Here is a 22,705-nt window from a genome sequence, read left to right as displayed (position 1 = left end):
TCTAGTGATATAAATAAATCATATACTTACAATAAAGAAGCTGAATACAATGAACAAAACAAGAATCATGAAGTACTGTGAGGGTCTAAAGAAGGGAAGAATATTCAGTATTCTCCAGGATTGGTTATAATTATTAGTGCATACCGTCTCACTTTGCTGTTGTATTTTCCCTAATAATTCAAAATCACTCAAGAAAATTGGGGTCAGGAAGAGTTTTGTTTCAGGAAAACCAGTAAAATTTAACTTGTGAAACATTTAAAATATTCATTACTGATTTATGCAGTTTGGAGTTTAGTAAATAGATTTTTTTAAAAAAATTACTACTAAGTATTAATCGTACAAAATAATGAGCCTCATTATGACATTTTCATATATGTATATGCTGTACATTAATCCTATTCACCCCCTACTGCCCACATTTCTACCCTCCCCATTCCTGCTGATCCCCTTCGTCCTCCCAAATAGTGCCCCTCCAACCTTCATGTCTTTCATTTTTTAAATCTTGATACCATATGAGATAAAATATGCAAAATTAATCTTTCTGAGACTGATGTATAAGGATTTGAACATTTTTCAAGTATTTTTTGATTATTTGTACATTTCTTGATAATAGTCTGCTCAGCTTATGTGCTCATTTATTGACTGAATTAATTGTTCTTTTGGTATTTAATTGTTTGAGTTCTATGCAGATTCTAGATGTTGATCCCTTGTCAAATGAAGAGCTAGCAAAGATTTACTCCCATTCTGTAGGTGCCTCTTTACTCTGTTGTTTCATTTGCCATGGAGAAGCTTTTTAATGCGATACAATCCTACCTGTAAATTCTTACTGTTACCATTTGTGCTACTGACATCTTTTCAGAAAGTCCTTCCCTGTGTCTATAACTAACAGAGTTTTATCAAGGGTTTCCCTTAGCAGTTTCATCAAAATTTCAGGTTTTACATTAAGGTCTTTGATCTGTTTTTTTGGTTTTTGTTTTAATATATAGAGTGAGAGATGTGGATTTGGTTTTAATCATCCAAGTATGGATGAGCACTCTTCCCACCCACATGTGTTTCAAACATGTCTTTTCTCTAGCAGATGAGTGTAACTGTATGGCTCTACTTATGTGTCTGCTCTTAGTCCATGTGCCTATTTTTATTATTGTTGTTTGTATGGGGTTGTTTGGGTTTTATTTTATTTTTTATTTTTATTTGTTTTTGTGGTAGCATCACCCTCTTACCCAGGCTGACCTGGAATTCACAATGTAGTCTCCGCTGGCTTCAAACTCATAATGATCCTCCTACCTTGGTCTACTGAATGCTGGGATTAAAGGCATGTGCGTCCACATCTGTTTATGCGTCTGTTTTTATGCCAGTACCATGCAGGTCTTGTCACTGTGGTTCTGTGGTATAATTCTGATCAGGTATTGTGATACCTCCAGCAATGTGCTTTTTGCCCAGGCTATTGAGAGTCTTGAGATTCCATGTAAATTTTAGAAATGTTTCTTTAACAATGGCAATGGAGTTTTAGTGACGATTGCCTCTGAGTTTCTAACTGCAATTCATCTTTGGTGGAGGTTCTAGGATGACATTTGTCACACACTGCTCTCGACCCCCACCCCAGCTACATGTCAGATACCCCCATATGTTTGCAGTGGTTAGCCTAAACCACAGCAAAGTGAATTGAGGACAGAAGCACTCTATAAAAAGCCTCAGGAAACACTGGGTTTACTTCTTATCTTCCAGTTAAACTTTCCCTTTAGGAGACTATTCTGTGAAAATAGGGTTTTCTGTATTTCCTTTTAAAAAGTTTTTCTATGGGGATTTATTATTTTTATCTATTTTCTTACTTAGTAATTCTTACCAATGAACAGAAAAGCATCACAGGACCATCCCTCATAGTCCCCAAAGTCTGAGTTAGTGAGAGTCCCTGTGCCTCCCTCTGCTTTAACTATGCTGCCTTTTATGGAAAAATAAAACTGGTGGTACAAACCTTACATCTTAGTCCTTATTAAAAATCAGAGACTTTTCACATGTGAGCTTCCTTTCTACTTATTTTATACACTCTGTCGCTTGTTCCTAAGAAGTGTTGATGATTCACTACTTGCTTCAACTTCTGAACTTTTGAAGAGATATAAATTAAATCATCACCTACCAATGCAGGGTGCTAAGAGTGACTGGGGCCCTGGGTCTCAGAGTGCAACACTCTAGCCAGAAGCATCAGGAGCACCACAAAGCTTGTTAGAAATTAAAGTTCCCAGCCCAGAGCTCCTGGAGCCTTTCAGGTGGTGCTGCCACCAGATGAAATTCAAGTCACTCCAGGGTCGCATCTTTCTCCTGCCTTTTCTGGGTACATTACATTCAAATCACCACACGCTCCCAGTAGATATATAAGAATATTTTTTAAAGATGGCTACAATCTCTTTATCCATTAGCACATATAATGTGGGGTATGATCGCAGTAGTGGTGAAAAAATAATGATTTTTCTTTTCAGATCCCTGTCTTTTGAAAGAGAAAACTTCTTAGAGATGCTATTCAGGCTTCCCTTTCAGCTACCTGGACAAACAACTTCATCAGAAAGGAGGAAGAGGCAGTGGAATTAGCAGTTCCATTGTTTTCTGGCTCATCCCAGTTCCCTGGGCTGCGTTCCCTGAGCAGATAATGTGCAGGTAGGTGTGGCAGTATGGAGTGAGTAAGGAAGACCCCTGTTTCCTGGCCCCTCCCTGTTCCCTGGTACAGGTTCCCTGGGCTAGACTGTGTGAGAGTGCACACAGCACAGAGTGAGTAGGCCAGATGTCTGTTGCCTGGCACCTCAAAATTCCCTGGTCCTGGTAGGTCTCATTAAGGTTTGCTTGGGGAGGCCTGGTCCCTGTGTGAGCTGTGGAATCAGGTCTTTTGCCCAGGTATCCTGACTGGCCACTGAGTACCAACATCCCTGTTCACCTGAGTCAGAGGGTGGATGGGCCAAAGGGCACAATCTTGCTTCTTGCTCAATAAAATAAAGGGTCCTCCTAAGGTGGGTAGACAACAATGCAAAAAAAGCCAATGAAAGACAGAAAACAGAGATCTCCATCAAGGATACCCAGTACTACAGTGGAAGCCTCCAATGAGATCATAGAGAAATAAATAGAAATTCATTCCCAAAATGAAAACACAACAACCAATGAGACCCTGATCAAAAGAAAAAAAAAAAAATACTGAACTGGAAGCAAACCATCAAAGAATGAACAATCATATCAATGAAATTGAACAGTGATCATCTCCTAGAGAATTCAGTTTTGGATAGTAGGCTTAATTTCATTGAATAAAATGTTAGAAGCCTCCAAAGAAATATGAATAAATTGAAGGTGAGTCAAAACTTTGAAAGATCTTAAAAATTGGCTGATTAAGCTTAATTAAGACTTGATCAAATGCAAGAATGAATTCCAGGAAGCATCAAGAAAATTTGAAATTATACCTCAAAAAAGCCATGGACATGATACACATAAACACAACAGAAAACAAAATCAAATAGAAAAAATAAAAACCTCTCTAGAACCCCTCACCAAAAGAGTTACTCATGTGGAAGACAGAACCTCTGACCTGGAAAACAAAACAGAAGAAATTGATTAAGAAGCCAAAAACTTTGCAAAGTTCAAAAAATCAAGTAAACAGAATATGAGGAAACTGTAGGATACCATAAAATGACCAAATATCTGGATCGTGGGCGTATAAGAAGGAGAAGAAATCCAGGCCAGAGGCATAGAGAACATATTCAACAAAATTGTGGAAGAAGAGACTTCTGGTCAAGATGGCATCTGCTAACCATGCCACACCTCTCAGGGAAGGAGAGGCAAGACATTAAGGATTCATTGGGTCTTTTAGGGGAGAGCAGCCTCTATTGGACTGCCAGCGGGAGAGCACAGAAGGGGAAAAAAGGTAATTGGCTGATTCCCTCACCCTTGGGTAGCCCACCAGGCCCCAAACCTTCCCCCTCAAGCAGCTATCCTAGCCATAGCCCAGCCTCAGTATGCTCCTGCACTAAGTGCAGGCAAGGCCACACAGGTCAGCATAGTTCCACCTGTGCCACTGCGCACAGGCGATCTCCCAGCTTCCCCCACCCACATGCGACTACAAGCCCCTCTGCTTGCCCGCGTGCAACCTCAGGTCTGCACTGCCCACCTGTGTGTGACCTCAAGCCCACTCAGCCAGCCACCTAGCCACATGCGACCTCAGACCCTCCACCCACCAAGGTGTGACCTCAGGCCCACTCTGCTGGCCCACGCAAGACATCAGGCCTTCTCTGCCTGCCTACATGTGACCTCAGGCCCACTCAGTCCGCCCACCCACACAGGACCAAAGGCCCACTCTGCCTGCCTGCCAGCCTACCTGCCCACATGTGACCTCAGGCCTGGCCTGCCTGCCTGCACACCTTCCCACCTGTGTGTGACCTCAAGCCCTCTGCTTACCTGCACGACCTCAGGCACACTTACCCAAAGAGTCACCACTCTGCTGCTCATGGAGACCACAGTCCCACTCTCACTGCCATACACTGTGATGGGCAGACCACAGCACAAAACGAATAACATGAAAAATCAAACGCAAGTAAATCCAATAAGATTGCCCAGTCCTACAATGGATGTCTCTAATCAAAACATAGAAGAGACATTAGGAATAGAACATCAAAATGAAGTCGTGAGCAATACGACCCTGACTCAGCTATTAGTAGAGCTTACAGAAAAGCCACAAAAGACTGATAATCATGTGGATGCTGCTGTCACTAGATTAGACCTAATAAGAAAATGGAAGGGGTCCAAAGACAGTTAAAGGATATGAAGGAAAGCGGGAAAAAATGAAGACTTCAAAAATCAGCGGGCTAAGCTAATAAGAAATGCAAGGATAAATTCTAAGGAGCATCAAGAAAATCAGAAAATGATGTGAAAAGGGAACTTGACAGAGGGTTAAAAACCATACATAGAAAAGTAGTAGAAAATGCAAAAGTAACTGAACAAGCCCAAAACTCTTTAGAAGCTCTCAAGAATAGAGTTAGTCATGTGGAAAATAGAAACTCAGATCTGGAAGACAAGACAGAAGAAACAGTTCGAGAGTTCAAAGGTTTAAATAACTTCAAAAAATTTCTGTGAACAGAAGATGAGGAAATTGTGGGAAACACTTATAAGTCATAACATACAGATCATGGAAATTCCAGATGGGGAAGAAATTCATACCAAAGGCATGGAGAACTTATTTAACAAACTAATCAAAGAAAACATTCCCATTCTCTCAAAAGAAAGGCCCATCAAGATACAAGAAGCTAACAGAATTCCAAACAGATTGGACCAAAGGAGAAACACTCCAAGACATATTGTCATTAAGACTCAAAACACTGACACAAAAGAGAAAATCCTAAGAGCAGCTAGGGAAAAACAGCACATCACATTTAAAGGTAACCCCATCAGAATGACTTCAGACTTCCCAATGGAAACCCTGAAAGCCAGAAGGATGAATTCCTGGGCACATACCATCTACCAAAGCTAAACTCAGAGGAGAATAATCTCCTAAAAAAAAAAAAAAAAACAATTATCATTCCCATGGAGATTGAAAAGGTAATTAACAAACCTCCCCCAAAAGAAGAATCCAGAACCAGATGGCTTCTCAGTTGAATTCTATCAAACTTTCATGGAAGAACTCAAGCCAATCTTTCTCAAATTGTGCCACATAATTGGAGAACAGGGAGAGCTTCCCAACTCCTATGAAGCTAGAGTCACCCTAATACCAAAAACAGACAGAGATGCAACAAGGAAAGAATACTACAGGACTATTTGCCTGATGAACTTATATGTAAAGATCCTGAACAAAACCTCACAAACCAAATCTAACAACACATCAAAAGTGTCATCCACCTTGATCAAGTGGGATTCATCCCAGGAATGCAGGGGTGGTTCAACATATGGATATCTATCAATATAATACACCACATAAATAAGGTTAAACACAAAAACCACATGATAGCAGGTGGCTATCATCCACAATGAACTTTAGATCAGAGGCCTACAAGGTTTCCCAAAAGAAGAAGGCAGATATCTGTCAGAGTACTTGATAACCCATGAAAGGTTAGTGGTAAGACCCTACTGCTGAAGAAACCATATGCTGTTGGCATGTGACATGGCTGGAAGCTGGAAGAGTCAGTCCCAGATAGTTAGCACATCTAGTGCCAGAAGGTGCTATATGAGTGACTGGGGGAAAATGATGGATATGTATCCAAGCAACTCATGGCCTAAGCTACTCAGCAGCAAACAACCTGAAGTGATGCTCACATAAGTTTAATAGTGATGTACAGCCATGGTAGGAAACCAACTGCTCTTGATTTGGCTAACTGATCTGCTCAGAGGAATGGAACCCATAGCTGGAGCTGGGAAACAAGTCAGAACCATATCCAAAGATGAGCCTGCTCTCCATTATCAAGCTTCCACCAACTGTGGGTTAGAAGAGGGCCTACACCTATTAAATTTGCTCTAAAAAATGATGGTTATCCCATTTATCTTGTGCTAACTTTACTCTCCATCAGAGAATATGCTTCTCTTTTTCAGATACACACAGGTCCTAAGGAGAGCCACCCCATCATACCTCAAAAGGACCCCAGCTGAAACTAAGAATAACTGGGGAAACAAGCTAGAGTGCTGTTTTCTTGGTGAACCTGGTACCAGCACAAGGGTGAAGGACATTGGACACAGAGAACAATCAACCCCTACCAAACCAGATATCCAGAGACACAAAGACTTCTAAGACCTCATCACTGAAGCAGACCTAAAATGAACCCAACAGGGCTCAGGAAAATTTCACAGAAGAGGGAGCAGAAAGAATGTCAGAGCCACATGTTGGGTCATGATACACAAGAGACATTTTCTCCTACCCATAACTGATGGTTAACCCCACACTGCACAACCCATATACCCCAACAAGGAGGGTTCCTGTGGAGGGGGTAGACAGGGAGGAGGCTAACAATGGTACCAAGTTTACTGTATTCACTGAGTTTAAAACTAATATACAAAAATTATTGAAGAAAATTTTCTGAATCTGTCAACAGAGAGGCCCATCCAGATACAAGAAGCCCACAGAACAGCAAATAGACAGGACCCAAGAAGAAATTCTCCAAGATACATCATTGTTAAAACTCTTAGCAACAAAAAAAAAAAAAAAAAAAAAAAAAAACCAGAGTGTTAAAAGCAGCAAGAGAGAAACAACTCATAACATATATAGGCAATCCCTCAAGAATTACATAAGATTTCCCAATGAAAGTCCTGAAAGCCTGAAGGGCCTGTAATGAAAAACTTCAAAGTTTGAAAAACTATGGATTCCAACTTAAGGTACTCTACCCAGCAAAATTATTCCTCATAATCGATGGTGAAAGAAAAACCTTCCATAAAAACAGTCAACTCTATGATTATATGAACACAAAATCAAGCCTATAGAGAATACTTGAGGGAATACTCCACACAGAACCAACAACCAATCTCAAGAGCCAATAAGAAGATCACAATAACGAGAATAGACCAGGTTCAAAATAGTACAAAGTACAAGAAAGCACCAAAACCCATAAAACACTTATGATGGCAGTGATTAATTCAAACCTCATAGTAATAACCTCAAAGTTTAATGGTCTTAACCCACCCACCAAAAGACACAGGTTATCAGGTTGGATGAAAAGACTGGACTCTTCTATCTGCTGTCTTCAAGAAATCCACGTCACCACTATAGATAGACTTCTCCTCATTGTGAAAGGTGGGAAAATGATATTCCAAGCAAATGCAAATAGAAAACAAGTGGGTGTTGCTATATTAATATGTGATAAAATAGATTTCAAAGCAAACATAATCAGAAAGGATAAAGAAAGCTACTTCTTACAGTAATTAATATATATGAGTGAAACACAATTTACAAAGCAAAATATACTTGACAATAAAACAGAAATAAATACCAACACCATCAATGTAAAATATTTCAATATTCTGCTATCATCAATAGACATATCATCCAAGAAGAAAATCAACAGGGAAATAATAGAGCTCAACAACATTCTAGATCAACGAGACCTAATGTATATCTACAGAACTTTCCACCTGAACTCTAAAGAATATATTCTTCTCAGAAGCCCATGGAACCTTCTCCAAAATTAACCATGTATTAGGCCAAAAACCATGCCTTCATAAAATCAGAAAAATTAAAGTAACTTCCTGTATCATGTCAGATCATAATGCTTTAGCTAGAAATTAACAAAAGACACATAAAGAACTCCACTAGATCCTGGAGACTAAACAACACACTTTAAACAATGAGTGTGTCATGGAAGAAATCAAACTAGAAATTGTAAAAGTCCTAGAATTAAATGATAATAAAAACACAACCTACTAAATCATATGGTACACAATGAAGGCAGTCCTAAATGCATAGCCCTAAATACCTTCATTACAAAGACAGAGTGATCCCACATTAATAACCTGAATGTTCCTTAAAAGGCATTGGAAAAATAAGAAGAATCCAACCCAAAGAGCTCCAGACAGAAAGAAATAATCAAGATTAGAGCAAAATTAATGAATTAGAAACTAAGAAACCAATTTTAAAAATTGGTAAAACACTCAATTCATAATAGCTGGGAAATGGAACCAGCCTAGATGTCCTTCAAGTGATGAGTGGATAATGAAGATGTGGCACATTTATACAATGGAGTTCTACTCAGCGGTAAAGAAAAATGAAGTTATGAAATTTGCTGGAAAATGGATAGATCTGGAAAGGATTATGCTAAGTGAGGTAACCCAGGCCCAGAAAGCCAAGTGCTGCATGTTCTCTCTCATATGTGGATCCTAGCTACAGATGATTGGGCTTCTGTGTGAGAAGGAAAAACCTCAGTATAAGAGGCCAGTAAGTTAAAAAGGAGATATAAAGGGAAGAGAAATGAAAGGAGGAGGCTACTCAATAGGTTGGTATTGTACATTGCAAGTAGAAGAATAGATTAATGGGGGTGAAAAGGCCCAAAGTGAAGTCAGGGGAAGAGATTGAATAAAGGAAAGGTAGAGGAAGGGCTAATCAAAATCTAACAGGATGCAAATAAATCATATGGAATCCTCCAGTTTCAGACAATGGAACACTCAGGAGCCATAGATCATTGTTAGGAAATTTTCAGTGCCATGGATGGGATATCTCCAGTGAGTTGTTGGCCAGGGAGGTCCCTGGTGTCCCCAAAACATTATAGGCCATTGCTGAGGCCCTTGGTTTCCCACCATGAATAGATGGTAAGACCCTATTGCTGAAGACTTCACATACTTGGGCTGCAAAGCCATTGAGAAATCCTGCTGGAACTGAGCTGATAACCTCCTCCATGTAGACCAGCTGACAGAAAGCTGGAAGAAGCCATTCTACATGCAGTTCAGTGGGAGAAAGAGAAATCACCAGTGAAGATACTCAACAGTGGACACTGCAAACCTTATAATTGGCCAGTCAGGCCAAATGAGTCAATGGGTGCAATAGTGGCATGTCTGTCATCGTGGAAAACAGCTGCCCTCCAATTGGACTGGAGGCCCGCTCCATGGGGGGGGGGACACATTCCTGATAGTGAAAATTTAAAACAGGGGTAGTCATGAGTCCCTGGGGTGTAATATCTTCTGATGTCCGGAAAAATGTATATAGTATGCTTATCAAACTGCCCAGTAAGCACTTGTCTTAATGTTCATACCCTTATATTAATGCTACTCTCACTTTAGGTAGAGAATCTTCTCTTTTCAGATGGCAGTGACTTTAAGATGACTCAGAAGGTATCATAGTGCTAGAAAGAAGTGGCTGGAGTACTGAGTAACATCTCAATCACACCTTCCAAGGCTCAGGGTCTAATATGGAAGAGGTGGCGGAAAGAATGTAAGAGCCAAAGGAAGAGTAGGACTCCGTACAATGTGCTCCCTCCCGACATAAAATGGCCTGGATATCCATGACCTCACAGTGCCTCACACTACCTACACAAGACCATCATAGGAGGAGGAAAAGACCATGACATCAAAATAAAAGAGAGACTGATTGAGATGGGGAGGGGATATGATGGAGAATGGAATTTCAAAGGGGAAAGTATGGGGGAGGGAAGGTATTACCATGGGATACTTTTTATAATCATGGAAAATGTTAATAAAATTGAGAAAAAAAATGTTTAAATAAAAAAAAGAAAAGAATCAATAAATGCCTGAAAAAAAAAATTGGTAAAACAAAGAGCTGGTTCTTTGAAAAAAATAAACAAGGTTGGCAAACCCCTGTCCAAATTGATCAAGGGGAAAAAAAGGAAATTCTCAAATTAATAAAATCAGAAATGAAAAAGGAGAGATCACAACAGACATCAATGAAATTGAAAGAATCATCAGGTCTGTTGCAGTCCGGTTCGCATTGCTGTTAGAAATCACCCAACCAAAAGCAGCTTCTGGGAAAAAGAGATTTATTTTGGCCTACAGGCTTGAGGGGAAGCTCCACGATGGCAAGGGAAAACGATAGCATGAGCAGAGGGTGGACATCACCCCCTGGCTAACAGAAGATGGACCATAGCAACAGGAGGGTGTGCTAAACACTGGCATGGGGAAACTGGCTATAAAGCCCATAAGCCTGCCCCCAACAATACACTCCCTCCAGGAGGCATTAATTCCCAAATATCCATCAGCTGGGAACCTAGCATTCAGAACACCTAAGTTTATGGGGGACACCTGAATCAAACCACCACAGGTCATACTTCTAAAACTTCTACTCCACAAAATTAAATATTCTGGAAGAAATTGAGGAATTCCCAGACACATACTACCTACCAGAACTAAACTCAGAGCAGATTAATCTCCTAAACAAACCTATCACTTACATGGAGATTGAAAAGGTAATCAAAAATGGCCCCAAAAAGAAAAGTCCAGCACCAGATGGCTTCTCAACTGAATTCTATCAAACCTGCATTGAAGAACTGAAACCAATTTTTCTCAAACTGTTCCACCTAATAGGAGATCAGAGAATCCTCCCCAACTTCTTTTATGAAGCTAGCATCACCTGAATTCAAAAACCAGACAGAGTTGAAACAATGAATGAATGAATCTGTAGGCTGATATCCCTAATGATTGTAGATGCAGAGATCATGAACAAAATCCTTGCAAACCAAATTCAACAACACATTAGAAGTATTTTGCACCTTGATCAAGTAGGCTTCATCTCAGAGATGCAGGGGTGGTTTAACATACACAAATTGGTCAACATAATACACCACATCAATAAACTTAGCCATAAGAACCAAATGATCATCTCAATTTATGCATAGAAGGCCTTTGAACAAAATACAACACCATTTTGTGATCAAAACACTGGAAAGATAGGCACCTAGGGTTTATCTCTTAACACAATAAAGGGTATACATAAAGCTCCTAAAGCCCAAATAATAATTTAAAAGCTCATGGAGTTCCCACTAACCCAAGCAATAAGACAGGATAAAGAAATAAAAGGGATTCAAATTGGAAAGCAAGAAGTTATATTAGCCCTATTTGTAGATGACATGATCCTACATATAAGTGACCTGAAAGTCTCCATCTCAAAATTTCTAAAGGTGATAAATTCCTTCAGCAAAGTGGCAGGATACAAAATTAATGTGTAAAACTCAGTAGATTTTCTATATGCAAAGGACAAATATACTGAGAATGAAATCAGTAAGGCTGTCCCATTTTCAATAGCAACAACAACAAAAAAAATTAAATACCTTGGAATAACACTAACCAAGGATGCAAAAGTCCTATTCAATGAAAAAAAAAAATCTGAATAAGGAAATCATCAGGACTTGAAAAGATGGAAAGGCCTCCCATGCTCCTGGAAAGATAGAATTACTGTTGTGAAAATGGCAATTCTACAAAAAGCGATATACAGATTTAATGGAATACTAATAAAAACACCAGCATCATTCTTCACAGAGATTGAAAAAATAACCTCAAAGTTAATGTGGAATGGCAGAAGGCCTCAGAAATCCAAACATAACCTCAGCAAAAATAAACGCATACAAACACCTCTGGTGGTATCACCATTCCTAATCTAAAGCTACATTATAAAGCCACAGTGACAATAAAACAGCAAGATACTAGAACAAAAACAGAAACATAGACTAATGGAATAGAATTGAAGATCCAGACCTTCGGTCAACTAACTACAGCTGCTTGATCTCTGACAAAGGTGCCAATAATGTAGACTGGAGAAAAGACAGCATCTTCAACAAATTGTGTTGGACAAATTGGATGACCATATGTAGAAAAATGAAATTAGACACACTCACTTCGCCAAACACCAAAAACCAAGTCCAAATGGATCAAAGACCTCAATATAAGACCAGAAACTCTTCAACTACTGAAAGAAAAAATAGAAGGCACTCAACATGATATAGGACTGGGAAAAGACTTCCTGAACAAAACCACAGTAGCCTAGGATGAAGCAAGCGCTTAACCAATGGGATCTCATGAAGCTAAAAAGCTTTTGTACAGACAAATATACTATAATCAGAGACAGGAAAATCTTTGCCAGATATACCAGTGATAGAAGCCTAATAATCTAGAATCTACGAAAAACTCAAAAAGCTATACAAAGCCAGGTGTGGTGGCACATGACTTTAATCCCAGCACTCAGCAGGCAGAGGTAGGAGGATTGCCATGAGTTTGAGGCCACCCTGAGACTCCATAGTGAATTCCAGGTCAGCCTGGGCTAGAGTGAGACACTACCTCGAGAATAAAAAAAGCTATACAATAAATATGCAATCAACCCACTCCAAAAGTGGGGCAGAAACAAATACAGAGTTTTCAGAGGAAGAATTACAAGTGGCTAACACAAACTTAAGAAAAATTTCACATCCCTAACCATTAGGATAATGCAAATTAAAACAACTATGAGATTCACCTTACCCAGTAAGGATAGCAAGCATTAAAAATCAAATGAAAGCAAATGTTGGTTAAGATGTGGAGAAACAGGAACACTCATTCACTGTTGGTGGGAATGTAAGCTAGTACAACCACTATGGAAATCAATATTGAGACTCCTGTAAGGATGAATACAGAGTTACCAACAGACCTTGTTATTCTCTTACTGGGTATTTACCCTAAAAGTTCCACATCTTAGTTCAGAGATATTTGCTCAACCATGTTTATAGCTGCTCAATTCATAACAGCTAAGAACTGGAATCAACCTAGGTGCCCATAATTGCATGAACTGATAACCACAATGTGGTATATCTACATGATGGAATTATACTCAGCAGTAAGAAAAAGAAAAAAATGACACAATGAATTTTGTAGAACAATGGTTGAAAATGGAACAGAGCATTCTAAGTAAGCTCATACAATCACAGAAAGACAACCGTTGCATGATTTTGCTCATCTGCAGTTCTTTCCCTGGATCAGCCCAAGTTTCTGACATACCTGAATGGCACACTGAGGCTTAGACAATAGGGAGGGTATGGCATGGGGTAAGGGGAGGAGTGAGGGCAACATAAAACTGAGTCCAAATTGAACTGGTTCCATAGAATCCTATATCTTAGAAGTGAGACTAAAAGTGGAACCCTCAAGAGTCCCTATAGGGGGAGCATCTGAATCAAAGGGCCCTGGAAAGGGTCAGATGAAGCCTAACCTTAAATTTCTCCTGTTGCTCTTTCTTCTCTTTTTCTTTTTTTCTTTTCCCTTGGTGCTGGCCTATAATTCCCTGTACCAAGATGTGGTTTACATCCACAATGAGCTATTGATCAGAAAGACTTACTACTTCTCCCAAAACAAAGAATTCAGATTTTTGTCAGAGCACTTTATTATCCACCAGAGGTAAATGGTAAGACCCTATCATTGAAGACACCATATGCTGTTAGCATGGACTATGGAGAGATCTGGTTGGAATCTGGAAGAGAGCCAGTGCCAAGACAATTAGCCCATCTGGTGCTGGAAGGTGCTACATGAGCTACTAGGGGAAAGTGGCCAACATTTGACTGAGCAACTCAAATTCTAAGCAACTCAGAAGCAGACAACCTCATATGATGTTCACATAAGTGCAATAGTGGCACACAGCCATGGTGGGTAGCCAGTTGCTCTTGGATAGGCTAACAGATCCAATCAATAGAAAGTGAAACATATCCAGAACTGGAAGGCAACGCAGAATCATATCCAGATAGCAATTTTGCTTTCCTATGTCAAGCTCCCACTAAACTTGGCATATAAGAGGGTCTACACCCTTTGAATTCTCTCTTAATTAATAATGGTTATCCCAGTTAACCAATGTTGACTTCACTCTCCATTGGAGATTCTGCTTCTCTTTTTCAGATTGAAGCAAGATCTGAGGAGATAAATGACCCAGCACACTCCACCCCAGCTGACAGCACAAAGGAAATGGGGAAATGAGCAAGAGTGTTGCTTTCTCTTTGAACCTGATATCAGCACAAGAGTGAAGGAGAGAGACACTGAGGACACTCAACACCTACCAAAGCAGAGTTCCAGAGGCTCCTTAGAGCCCATCACTGAAGTAGACTTAATATGCACCCAACATGGCTCAGGGAATTTTTCACCACAATGGGACATTTTGCACAGAGACATTACTTCTCCCCCATAATGGACTGCTGCCCCTATAATGCATAACACTTAATCCCCATGAGGTTGACTGCATCCCCAATGAGGAAGGCCTCTTTAGCAAAATGCCTGGTAGGTGGGAAAATATGATATCAAAATGTGTTGTTTATATACTAAATATGTCCAAAGTTAATTAAAATAAATTTTTAAAAAGAGAATTAGTAGTTATAGCCACTCACAGGGAAAGTGATGGACTCTGTGAATTGTTGAGTCATCCAAACAAGTGTCTGCCAGAGTGGAGAAAACTAGGATTCCAATGCAAGCTATTTCACTTGGAAAGCGCATCTTTTCATGATTCTATATTGTCACTTCTATAACAGGATTTTCAATTATTTTATGAGAATTGAACATATAAATAAAAACTGTAAACCAAGGTTTCTGCTTCCATTCTGAAGTCTTTTAAAGCAAACCAGATCTCTCTTCTTCTCTCTTGAGTGACCTATGATAAAAATGACATGTTCTGAATAAACCAATGTATCTTTATGGAGCAGGGATATTACTCCCTAGAAAAGATTTTTTTTTCCATTTGACTTAAAAACATATGAATGATGTTATAAAGCAGGAGCTATCAAATTAGCAACAGAAAGGAGGTATATTATACCCTTAGAACACATTCATTTCATATTTTTATCATAAATTCATGTAACCTAGGTAACATATTTCCACTACATCTTTCAACAAAATACATCTTCAGTGTTTTCAAATTTCAAGCCAGCATCTTTTTGCTAGGGCTTTTTGTTTGAAGATGGAAGTTGCATTTTAATTTATTTAGCAAGGTACTGGTATTTATCAAGATGTGAATGCATAAAATGCTAGAATATTTCTATCAAGTTCTTTGAAGATTAAATATTTACTTATTAAATCAGTTTCACTGGCAAACTGCCATTCACATACAAGTTTTATTTTAAAGTGGAAATTGCCAGTCATTCAGTGTTGCAAGCAATGACTGTACTTGTACTATCAAAGGCAATCAGAAATGAATATTTACCTAAAAACTAGCAAGGAAGTTAGTTACTATAGTGTGTAGAAATATTTTTCTCCCACAGTCTGAAAAATTGTTACAATTATCTCCTAGTTGTCAACAGGAAGTAATCTTTAAATTTAATACTTCATGTTTTGATGCATGAAAACCTTTATTATCAAGATATAAAAAAAGAATATGAATATTGGGCTCAGATTTATCATCTAAAGACACTTAGAAAATTAAAACACTATTACCTGCAAAAAATACTAAAGCTCATCTCATGAAGATAAATTTTTGTTGGTGGGTGTTTTGTTTATTTGTTTTATTTACTGAAACTTTTAATTACAATAGAATTCAATTAAAAATAGTTATGATGCCAGATGTGGTGGCACATGCTTTTAATTCCAGCATTCAGGAAACAGAGGTAGGAGGACCACTGTGAGTTCAAGGCCACCCTGAGACTACATAGTAAATTCCAAGTCAGCCTGGGCTAGAGCAAGACCCTGCCTCAAAATAAACAAACAACAACAACAACAAAAAAAAATAGTTGTGATATGTGGTTGATCCCCTAGGCTCTCAAGGCTGTGCAGTGCTTCTGTTGCTCCTAATTTTTTTCTTTTAGGATCTATGAAATTCTTTCCCAGAAATTCTTTCCTGAATCCTTCCTTTGTATAATTATGCCTACAGTGGACCAGCTTTCTAAAGTCTCCATGATCAATCCTTCTACTGCAATATTACATGAGATTCTAATTTCACTGGTTAGAAAATGTCAGAATCCAGCCACATCATAGCCTAATGAGCCACGTAATATGGAATCTCATGCACAGGATATGTTTCCAACATCTAAAATTCCTAGAAGTTTAAATGGCTTCTGCTTTTCCTGTTCCTGGACTCAGGCATGACCCAACACTTCCAGCTCTAACCTGCCTCATTAAAAGACACGTTTTACAAAGCTCGGGGTGACATACCTCTGTAATCTTAGCACTGGGGAAGTTGAGACAGGAGGATTGCCATGAATTCAGAGCTAGCCTTGACTATATAGCAAGTCTATCTCAAAAAGCCAAAACAAGCAAAAACTATGTATCCCCTTCTATGAATTAAATTCTGTGCATAGCTACTGATCTCTGAAAGTCTGGTGAGCAGCGCTAGTTGAAGGTGGTGTGGTGGTTTGATTCAGGTGTACCCCATAAACTTAGGTGTTCTGAATGCTAGGTTCTCATATGATGGAGATTTGGGGATTAACACCTCCAGGAGGCAGTGTACTGTTGGGGGTGGGCTTATAGGTGTTATAGCCAGCTCCCCCTTGCTAGTGTTTGTCACACACTCTTATTGCTACTATCCACCTTATGTTGGCCAAAGGGTGATATCCACCCTCTCTGCTTATGCCATCATTTTCCACTGCCATCATGGAGCTTCTTGCCCTTGAGTCTGTAAGCCAACATAAAACCTTTTTTTGCACAAGATGTTCATAATTGGGTGATTTCTGCCAGCAATGTGAACCTGACTGCTACTGAGGGGTGGGATTGCTGCTAGACACCTGACTGTGAGGTTTTACCCTTTTGGAGCTGATTTTCAAAAAGAATGTGGGAGGATTTGAAACCTTGGCCTAAGAGATGCCCTTCAGTACTGTAAGTACATCATGATGGACTATTCTGGTCAGAATTGAAAGACCTGAATTCAGTAAGAACTATGGACTGTGAGGTTTGGCTTATGATTATGGGAAAGAGCTTTGTCTGGACTCAGCTAGAAGCAGTTTGTATGAGAGGTTTGCTGTTATGGCCATCTTCTGAGAAGCTGTGCAGGGTTGCATTGCATAGAAATGGACTGGTGTGAACAGAAAGATATGGTACAGAAATGAAATCTCTGGGCCTAAACTGCTGCCCATTCACCTGCAAGTGTTTGAGTGATTACAACCATTTAGATTGGGCCAGCTGACCTGCATCGGGGCACCAGAAGAATGTAGACTCTTTTAAAGGGGGCTGAGTACTCAGAGAGTGTCCTGTTCCTCAAAGTCTGCTTTATTAGTCCCTGGATAAAATTGCCACCCTGCCTGGTGTTGTAGAATGTAAGAAATGCAGGGAAAAGAGGGTCATTGAGTTGCAACAGTCTTGTGTTTGGAAATGGCCATGGGCAGTGTGAAGCAGGTTTGCTGGATGCCAGCATGGAGACCCAATGGAGCTCTGAGGATGCACCATGGCTTGCAGTGGAGATGTCAGGACCACAAGATGGCTGGCAAGGACAGCAGCTGGCTCCAGATGAAGTTTTCTAGGACTGTGAGTAGCCTAGCTGGAGGGGTGGAATTGGAATGTCAGAGACTTGATGATGGTTAGAATCATCAGACTTGGAGATTTGTCACTGGCTAGAATTGTTGGACTTGAAGCTACAGAGTTTGATGTTTGCCCTAGTTGTTTTAAATACAATCTTGTATTGGCTTAATATTTTTTTGCTATGCCCAATGCCATTTTTTGCAGTATGAATGTTTATTCTGTGCCATTATGGGTTTGGGGGATTTTTTTGGGGGGGGTATTGTGGCTCAGTTAAAAGATCTTGGACTATGGGGATGTATGAACATCATTGGAATTGATTTAAAAAAAAACTATGAGGTGTTTTTTTTTTTTAAGTTGGATGAATGCATTGCACTTTACATCATGTATGGTTATCAGTTTATGGGGGCCAGGGCCGTAATGTGGTGGTTTGATTCACGTGTCCCCTATAAACTAAAGTGTTCTGAATGCCAGGTTTCCAGCTAATGGAGATTTGGGAATTAACACCTCCAGGAGGCAGTGTATTATTGGGGATAGATTTATGGGTGTTATAGCCAGCTCCTCCTTGCTAGTGTTTGGCACACTCTCCTCTTGCTACTGTCCACTTTATGCTGGCCAGAGGGTGATGTCCACCCTCTGCTCATGCCATCATTTTCCCCTGCCATCATGGAGCTTCTTGCCCTGGAGGCTGTTAGCCTAAACAACCCCCCCCCCTTTTTTTCCCTGCTCTTGTTCAGGTGATTTCAGCCTGCAATGCAGATCTGACTGCAACATGTGGTGTTCATCAGAATAGCAGACAGATAGGTGTTCACAACAGAAAACCTCTAAGAGCAGGTTCACTGTTCCACAGCAAAAAATGTTGAGAAAAGGCTGTCCAGTGGAGAATGGCACCTGAAAGATACCACTGGGGCCTAGTTCTTCAAATTGAATTGTGCCTTTGTCTTCATAGTAATTGTCTTATGACCACAAAAGAGCTGCCTCACAAGCCAGGAAAGAAGTCTCCTTCTAAGTGAAAGAATGGAGGAAGGGAGAGCGGACTACCTACCAGTGCCATAAGTACATCTGTGACCATTACCACATGAGTTCAAAACCATTTACTCTTGCTCCATTGTTTTCAAGTGCAACTCATTGGACACACATGGCTTTGCCTGGGTGGAACAACTAGTGATAGTCAGAGAAAGTCCCCTAGTCACTGGACTGATGACATTCCTGTTGTGCACAGCACTTTGTGACAGCCAGTGTGGTTTCCTGAGGAGTGTCAATAATGGCAGCAGGGAGACCTGTCCACAACCTGGAGGAGAAAGTTTGGAAGCTGGTCTGACACTCAAGACAACCACAACCATACAAATGGGCACAGGCAGAGGGGTGTCTTTCCTATCTCCCCGTCCTCCTCTTTCTCAGTCTCTTGATGCCATAGCAACAGGGGAGCAGATAAAGAGATGCTAGAAGAGTGCATAACGATCGCAGCAGCAGAAACTGTGGCAGTAAATAGCAACAACATGGTGCAGTATGTGTAAGGGTGTGGCTTGCAGGCAAAAGAGTTTAGAATGCAGAGGTTTGGCATCTATTTTTCTCAACCATGTAAGCCACATGAAAGCATAGAGACAAATGCACAAGTTTTAGTTGACATCCTATTATTATATAAGAGAAAAGCCATTATCACTAAAATTACATAGGAGTCAGTGCTTTAACCATCGGCAAGCAGACAAAGTAGATGTGGTCCTAGGAAGCGATACTGAATTTCTGATATCAAACTACCTGGGTTATAGAGCTAAACAGGATGACTGGACTGAGAGTGGTGCCATGTAGCCTGTCAGAATCCTACTCGAAAAAGTGGAACCATGTCCACCGATGGCAGATGGCCCCAGCATGCCTTCATGCCTGGTCAGATGTCATTAATCTATGACCAAAGGAGCAGGTGGTAAGAAGAGACCACACTATTTCCTTTAGAAATCACCCAAGTGCAGAAATGAGTGAATTGTATTGACATGATAGGATTCCCATCATGCTCATTTCTTTCCTTTTCATGTTTATTTCTAACAATGTACTTTCTAAGCAAATGAAAAAAGATGGGACTGACATTCTCTCTACACTTTCCCAGCGTCTATTAGATATTCCATAGACTATATAAGTGTCTAGTCATTTAAATACTCACTGGACAAAAGTAAATCTAAAATAGAGCATTAACTCCATGTTTAAGGAAAAATTCATTAAACCTGAGTAGTTCATTATCATGAAAGACATTTAATTATGTTCTATAGCATGAGTAAGTATAAAACATTTGGCCAAATTATTATGGTGCATAATGAATGTAAATGACTCTAAGCTAAAGACCATTTACTTCCTGGGTTACTTCTGTTCCACCCTGGTACTCCTGCCTTGGGTCAGGTGGGTCAGAGCCCTGCGGGAAAGCCACTGGTCTACTAAAGTAGCTCAAGGCCAGCATCACAAACCAAATCCCTCGGGTTATTACCTGTACTCATTTAAATGCAATGGTCAGACACTTCAGAATATACAAAGAGCTTTCCTTGCATATTATTATTACTTGTATTAGAGAAACCCATTTAAAGATAAAATGCCATTTCAATTTATCTTTGTGTTTATGTTGTTCCAGCCTGAGAAGAAGAAAAAAGAACTTAATCTCTTTACAAATGAAAATTACCATCTTGTGTTCTTAGCTAATTCAATCTAAATTGTTAACTCTGCAGAAGGAGGGTGAAGAGGGAGAAATCTCCTCCCACGGACTGGAGGAGTAACAGGTCGGTCTTACTTAGGCATCTGCTGCCCTAATTCAGGAGGGACTGTGAATCTCCGAGCTTCCTGCTGGCAGCTCCCAGGCAGCAGCAATTCTTTTGAACTCTAAATTCTGCAATTGCAAAGCAATAAGGTACTAAGCTCAACCTGGAGGAGTGTCCAAGAGAAAGATCAAACCATGACAGAAACCTTTAGGAACTGGGGAGGGGCAACTGTTCAGCATCACAGACACCTGTCTGGATGGATGTTTGAGAGGTGGGCAGCAAAGAACAGGGGAAGACAATACTCTAAAACTCTCACTTCATAACACTGCAAAGAAACCAGCTCTACATCACAAGAAGAAGTCTCATTTGTAAAACTTTTACTTGTGTGTGCATGTGCACATACACACATACACACACCAGGGTCTCTCGCTGCTGCAAAAGAAGACCTTAGGGTTGGAGACATGGCTTAGCAGTTAAGTGCTTACTGGTGAAGCCTAAGGACCCTAGTTTGAGGCTCAATTCCCCAATATCCATGTAAACGAGATGCACAAGGTGGCGCATGCATCTAGAGTTCCCTTGCAGTGGCTGGAGGCCCTGGTGGGCCCATTCTCTTCCTTCTCCCTCTCTCTCTGTCTCTCTCAAATAAATACATATAAACAAAAATTTAAAAGAGAAGAAAACCTGATATCATGCAGGGAATTATGACAATTATCCTAAATATATGGAGACAGTCTTTGTGACCCAGTATATGGTCTATTTTAGAGAATGTTCCATGGGCTTCTGAGAAGAATGTGTAGTCTGTGGATTTGGGATGGAAAGTTCTGTAGATGTCCATTAGGTCTAAGCGTTCTATGGTTTTGTTGAGCTCTCTTACTTCCCTGTTGAGTTTCTGCTTGGATGATCTGTCTATTACTGATAATGGTGTATTGAAGACCTCAGCTATGATGGTGTTGGTGGTTATTTCTGTTTTATTATCAAGTAGGTTTTGTTTTATGAACTGTGGTGCCCCTGTGTTTGGTGTGTACAGATTTATGATTGTAATATCCTCTTGATGGATTGTTCCCTTGATAAGTAGGAAGTAGCCTTCTTTGTCTTTTTTGATTATTTTTGGTTTGAAGTCTATTTTATCTGATATTACTATAGCTATACCTGCTTTTTTCTTATTCCCATTTGCTTGGAATATTGTTTTCCACCCTTTCACCCTGAGGAGGTTTCTGTCTTTAGTGGTAAGGTGGGTCTCTTGAAGGCAGCGGATTGAGGGGTCTAATTTTTTGATCCACCCTGTTAGCTTGTGTCTCTTGATGGGTGAATTAAGGTCACTAATATTTAGGGTAATGACTGTGAGATTTGATTTGATCCCTGCCATGTTGTGGTGGTAGATGTGTGTTGGTGTTTTCATGGAATTTGAAATTTTTTGTGTCTATTCTGGGTTTGGTTGTTGTGATCTGCTTCTTGTAGGCATTTGTGTTTGGTTATTTGTTTCTTCTCTGTGGAGAATTTCCTGGAATACTTTCTGTAGGTTTGGTTTTGTGTTCATATAATTGTAAAGCTGAGCTTTGTCATGGAAAGTTTTTCTTTCACCATCTATTATGAGGGAGACTTTTGCTGGGTAAAGTAGTTTAGGTTGGAAGCCATAGTTTCTTAGAGTTTGGAGAGTTTCATTCCAGGCCTTTCTAGCTTTTAGGGTTTCCATTGCGAAGTCTGAAGTAATTCTGACATTGCACCATTTTTGCATCTGGCTTTATGTGGGGCTTGAGACTTGAATCCCAGGCTGGCAGCTTAGTAAGCAAGCATCTTTAACCACACAGCCATGTGTCCAGCCTCATCTCTTTTGTGTGTGTGTGTGTGTGTGTGTGTGTGTGTGTGTGTGTGTGTGATTGATTACCACACCTGCTTGCTTGTGTGCTTTGAACTCTTAGGCAAAAATATACACATGGATGTGAAAGTATTCTATTTGGAGCAAAATCCTGAATGTACTTAAATAAATCCCCTTGAGGTCTGGTTCTCCATGTTAGGTGTCCCAGAAAGCCCCTCCTTCACCTCCCCACCTTCATTCAGGTAGAGCAGCATTACATTGGGAATTCAAAACCCAGGTGCTGACAGGCATCTTAAATGTTCCCTTCTATCCAGGGAAAACA

This window comes from Jaculus jaculus, chromosome 17 (assembly GCF_020740685.1).
Source record: "Jaculus jaculus isolate mJacJac1 chromosome 17, mJacJac1.mat.Y.cur, whole genome shotgun sequence".
NCBI lineage: Eukaryota > Metazoa > Chordata > Mammalia > Rodentia > Dipodidae > Jaculus > Jaculus jaculus.
The sequence above is the reverse complement of the archived record's forward strand: the minus strand, read 5'-3'. Positions refer to the sequence as shown.